The sequence below is a fragment of the Aedes aegypti genome, unplaced genomic scaffold (assembly GCF_002204515.2).
Source record: "Aedes aegypti strain LVP_AGWG unplaced genomic scaffold, AaegL5.0 Primary Assembly AGWG_AaegL5_hic_scaff_52_PBJ_arrow, whole genome shotgun sequence".
In the NCBI taxonomy this organism is placed as follows: Eukaryota; Metazoa; Arthropoda; class Insecta; order Diptera; family Culicidae; genus Aedes; species Aedes aegypti.
The window spans coordinates 1-5,749 of record NW_018736204.1 but is presented as its reverse complement, the minus strand read 5'-3'; the positions used below and the strand labels follow the sequence as shown (position 1 = coordinate 5,749).

At 41.7% G+C, this 5,749-nt stretch overlaps 1 pseudogene; it reads right to left on the bottom strand.

Moving 5' to 3' along the window:
* Window positions 1-2,643: 2,643 nt before the first annotated feature.
* On the bottom strand, window positions 2,644-4,643 carry LOC110681179 (annotated as a pseudogene).
* Window positions 4,644-5,749: the final 1,106 nt, after the last annotated feature.

Below are 5,749 nucleotides of genomic sequence, written 5' to 3'. Positions count from 1 at the left end.
TAAAGCTTATTTTTAGTGCTTAAGGTTACTTGGATGATCCTTCAATCAATATTCTATTTAGAAACAGCCGTTTTCTTAGGATTGTCTCCTCCGTCTCCCCTCTTTTTTGTTCGAGGTTGTCCCAGGATAAAATTTGTGTTAAATATTAGTTTTAATGTAAGGATCGTGACCAATTTATCTGTATATATTTCACTTTTTCTTTGGACAGCATAATTTATTTATTTCGTAACGCTACAACCAGAGTGTCGTGTTTCTCATGTATACCTAAATGAGCTAGTGTGCCATGCGATATTTTATATCGCAGCTCACAGATTATGTGAGGCACGAGACGCGGATACGTACAAAATATATCTTAGTGAGCGAGTCTCATGAGACATCTCGTGAGGCTCGTCACATGCGCTTACCAGGAGTACTTTTATGCAGTTATGTTTGCCTGGTACAATAACCCCACGGAAGCATACGACTTCGGTCTATGTCTATGCTTCTTCGGTGGCCATGCCAAGTTTTTCAATGCAAAAGCTAAAATCTCAACCGCGTTGAACCACGTCAGTCCTTTCAAACTGCCTACGGGCAGTTTGATCCATAGTTTAATCCCTTTTCTTTGCTTTTCAAACCTTCGTCTGCGAGGCTCAAATGCACTGTCACATTGAGATTTTCTCATGAGACGGCGCATGAGCCAGTGCAGATGTGATCGTTTGAGCTAGTGCATTGCTACATGAGATCTAAAAAAATGTGTCTCACCATAGCACGTGCTCAAGCGCGCGATTTTTTTTGTGCGCTCATGGCAAGCTAATCTCAAGCTCTTGATATGAAGCGCGTATACATGATGTCTGGCTACAACAGGACATTTTTGACCCTCCCCTCAGTCCGTAACGCTTTTGTAAGGAAATTTTTAAAATATTTATAATGGCTTTCTAATGTTAATCGCTAAAGTGGCCATATGCATCATTAGAAACAAAACTCGTTTGTTTATAGGTCCTATTTAAAAGTTTACCTCAAGAGCTTGTTTTGGGAACAAAAAAAAATAATGTAACATAATTAGCACAGCAAACATATTTTTGGCCGCCAGACCATATGGCAAGTGCCCATAGTGCGTACGTGTGTGTGTGTATGTCAATGGATGGCTATGTTTATGCTACCTGGATACTTACCGGATCATTTCGTTGAACGGGAAGCTAGAATAGAGTGCAACGCGATACGGTATACGGCAATACCTAAGTATATCCAACTATGCATGGATTGCATACTTGCCATCGCCGCGTGAATAGTTCACAACCCATTTGAAAATTTTTGCATGGTTACACTTTTCAGGATTGAGGCATGCATGTTTCCTCAATTTAAATTAATTTGTTAACCTTGATCAGAAACCAAATTTTAGGAGCATTTTGCATACAGATATGCTGACTGTATTCCAGTGACAATATTTCAATACTTATTTAAATTTTCTTACATAAATTAATCTTAAAGAACTAGCTAAAATAAAGTTACACCTGTTTTTTTTTTTGTTCATTCGAATTTTATGTATTTTACTCATAAGGCAGCGTCCATTTATTACGTAACGCTAAAATTGGAAATTTTTGACCCCCTCCCCCCCCCCCCTCCGTAACGCTTTTTGTATGAAAAATTTAAATTTTTTGTATGAGTCGTAACGTTTGAGCTAACTTCCCCCCTCCCCCTAGAGCGTTACGTAATTTGTGGATGCCACCTAACATCTTTACATGAACATAATTGTTGATGGAAAAATAATTTGTTGTTGCTATTGGGGCCTTCCTTAGACGAGTGATTAGAGTCCGCGGCTACAAATCAAAGCCATGCTGAAGGTTGCTGGGTTCGATTCCCGGGCGGTCCAGGATCTTTTTGTAATGGAAAGTTCCTTGACTTCCCTGGGCATAAAGTATCATCGTACCTGGCACACGATATACGAATGCGAAAATGGCAACTTTGGCAAAGAAAGTTCTTATTTTATAACTGTGGAAGTGCTCGTTGAACACTAAGCTGAGACATAGGCTCTGTTCCAGCCTGGACGTAATACCAAGAAAAAGAAAATGGTTGCTACCCAATAATTGATCTGAACTATCGTAGTTACCAAAAAAAGTCTAATGATTGGGGCTATCCATTTCCAACGTGAAAAATTTGAACTAAAATCTTACGACAAAAATTGAACCCGTCTATCCGTGTCTACAAGTAAATCTTCTACGCATCCGATGTCACGATAAATATATGTGTAAACATAGTTCACTCACTTGAAACAAAATCATAAAACGAGCTCACCAATAGATAATCCATCCTGAGATCGCTATACGTTGTGGAATGGCTTAATTAAGAAGATAACCCACCAGTAGAATCACTAGGGTAATAGGCAAACCAGCTTATGAGATTCTCAGAGTCTTATCTCCTCTTTGACAAACAGATTACCCAAAGAAGAAGAAATTTGCCGAAATTAGTCAATAATCATAATGTGCAACCATGGGCTGATGAATTAAGTTGAGAAAAGGCTACGCCAAGTTAATTTTTATGTATTAAAATGTCGCAGATTTTCAAGTTCTAATAAATTGATTTACAAAGTTATCTTTAATGAACGACAAACACAGTTTATTAGCCCATTTTAATTGAACAAACACTATTATCTTAACCAACTTATCTGAATCTTAATCAATCTAAAATAATATCATTACATGTTAAACCTTGCCCTCGGTCTTTCCATCAAACTTTTCGTTAGACTTCCCCTGCAAGTTCTTCACCGATTTGGTTTTAATTTTCGGGTTGTCGACATAATGCCGTTCCTCCCCAGGCCAAGCGCGGCTCAGTTTGTAAACCATCGAGTAAAGCAACCGTTGATCGTAGGCATCCTCTTCCCGATCGCTAGTAACGTAGCTTACAACCGTTCCAACCAGCATTGTAATGAACGTTCCGATCAAACTGTAGTACATGTACGATATGGCGTACAGACTTTCCGGGAACTCACGGATCTGACTTGTAGCGTTGAGACTGGACTGGTCTTGAAACGCATCCGTTGTGGCAATGGAAGATACGAGCCAAGAGTCCGATCGCTTTACAATTCCACTGGAGAAGGTTTCGTTGGTGCAACCCTGGAAAAATCAGAGATCAGTTAAATAATTGAAACAGTAGAACTTTTTGTGAATTACTCACTTCGACAGACGTTGGAAGCAACGGTGTCTCGTTATCGATCGTCAACCCTCCAAACGTAATCCAAAGAGTAACAATTGTGTGAAAGGATCATTCCACTGGCAGCCCCTTTCCAGTTGGCAACCGGGACCAGCATCGCCAGGAGGAACACCCCAATAATGGGCCGGACGTGGCCGAAGTCATCAGCATGCTGCTCTCGATCACTCCGGACAACAATCCCACGGCGAATCCTATGCCCATAACGATCACTCCATATACGGCACCGATTATCCGATCATGCGCAGTTGCCTTTTGTCACGGGTATCCTTGAAATACGGCAAAGGTGCCAGGAAGTCTTCCCAAGTGACGGTCGCCGCTGCGTTGATGTTTGATACATTCAATGTCAACGCTCCATTCAAGAGCGATCCCATGAACAATCCCAGGAACCCCGGAAGGTAATGAAACTTGTCCTGTACAAAGAAAGCAGCTATTTCAATCAATTTTACTGATGAAGCCAGCTGCCAGTGGATCGCAGTCCACATACACGGAGAATATTCCCATTCCAACAACCCACACCAGTGTGAACAGTATAATGATGATCGGCACATTGGTCATGATGGTGCGTTGGATTTCTTGGAATGATCCCATGCTAAGGTATCGCTGTACGAAGCTTTGCTGACATCCGAAGATACTCAACGACATGAACAGCTGTCCTAACCATGCCGAAGTTGTGTCAACTCGAACCGTGAAGTCGCCCAGTGAAGTCCAAGAATGTAAGGCGTCCTGTTTGAAAGATATGAAGTTGTTTATCAACAACAAGAGTTTATCGATTCTGCGCAACGTACCTTCTTCAGCTGGAATGGTAACAATCTTCTCAACACTCCAAACGTTAACCATAGACTGAATGACAATGGCGATCATGATCAGTATCATGGTAACCCCTTGGATCACATCCGCTTTAATAGCAGCTTTAAGGCCTCCCAGAAGGTTGAACGTAATGGTGGTAACGGTGATCAACAACAGTGAGGCCCAGTACGGGACCCCGACGACGGTGTTCAAAGCAACTGCTGGAGTGTAGAGTGTAACGCCCAGAATCAGCAAAGCTCGGACTACGTACGTTCCGGATGCTAGGCAGCGCACCAAGCGGCTGTTTGAATCTGTTTGAAGATGATCATTAGATGTTATGGGTACATATTCCGATCGTGGAAACTCACCTCAAATCCAGATACTGATACACCGATGTGATCCCCAAATTAAAGTACACCGGAATGAAGACGTAGCCCCCACACCTAATAGGGATACGCAGGGTTACCTATACCGGTACATGTCTGAGCCATTCCCCACGATGGGCCGCTCCCCATCAAGCCGGATAAGAACAGTTCCAGGCATGGGAACACCGAGAAAAGAAAAAGCAACGGAACCGACGCCGAGTGTATCCCGCGAGCGATGTCGTGATCTGAGGGCACTCACCCTGCCCTGACGCCCGAGTGTGCCGGTGCCCCATCCCCGCACCACATATTCGCGCCTATTGGTATTTTTCCTTGCGTCGCAAAAGGACAGACCCCACAGGTTGACAACCAAGGTCATAACGAGTGCACGAAGCGACGAAGAACGTGATGTTCCTCCCAGTCAAGACTGTGGTTGTTGTCGCAGTATTGGTGTCAGACGTGGTTACAGGTCATCCTGCAAGCCCAGGAACATTGGATGAATCCGTTACTGTCATTGGACCCTAATACATAACCCCCAGGCACGTGTGAAGAGCCATAATAGCAAGGAGCTTACTTCAAGTGTCATTGACGCTGTATTATTAGCGTAAAGCGTTCAAAAGAACTAAGTGCAGAGCTACACTGTTTCCAGGCGACGCGCGAACGTGCAGAGTCTCCTGACATGTACATTAATATATTATGCTAACGTTATTTCCTCTCGCTTTGGTTTTTATCAACACTTGTAAGATTTAGCACAGCGCAATATTACAATGTTTTTGTGTTGTGGAGTAATGATTTAACATTCACGTCATATATCTATTACAGTCAGACTAAGGATCAGTGACAAATCACCCACAGTGTGCTAGAAAGGAACCGTTCAATAAGTTCAATTAGTTGTACTGTACGGAACCATCAAAACACTACATTACAGTATTAGAGTCTGTCTGCTACATATGTTATCTGAAATGCAAACCACTTGAGTCATTAAAATACAGGAATAAGAACCAAACTAGAATGTCAGAAACATACCCTTAAATTCTATGATAATACCGTGCATACGCTGTTATCACACGTGAATTTAGAATCATGATAAGTAGGAAAGCTTTATTGGTCAAGAAAACCGGTTCTTCAGGAAACGCAAATGTTGACTGTTTATTCGGACATCAATTTGAGTAACATTCAAGAACTGTCAAATGATTAATTCATATATGCCAAATATATAGAATCTCTTTTTCCCAATTGAATGACTGAAAATATGATGTTATATCTGATTTATCGTATGATTTACCACAATTGTGCTATAAACAAGGTATTTCAACGTAAGCCATTATTGCGTTTGGCCGAGGTATTTTCTTCACTTCGCTTTTTACAGATGCAAGCTCAAATATAGCCCACGTAAAGATTTACTGCCATTAATA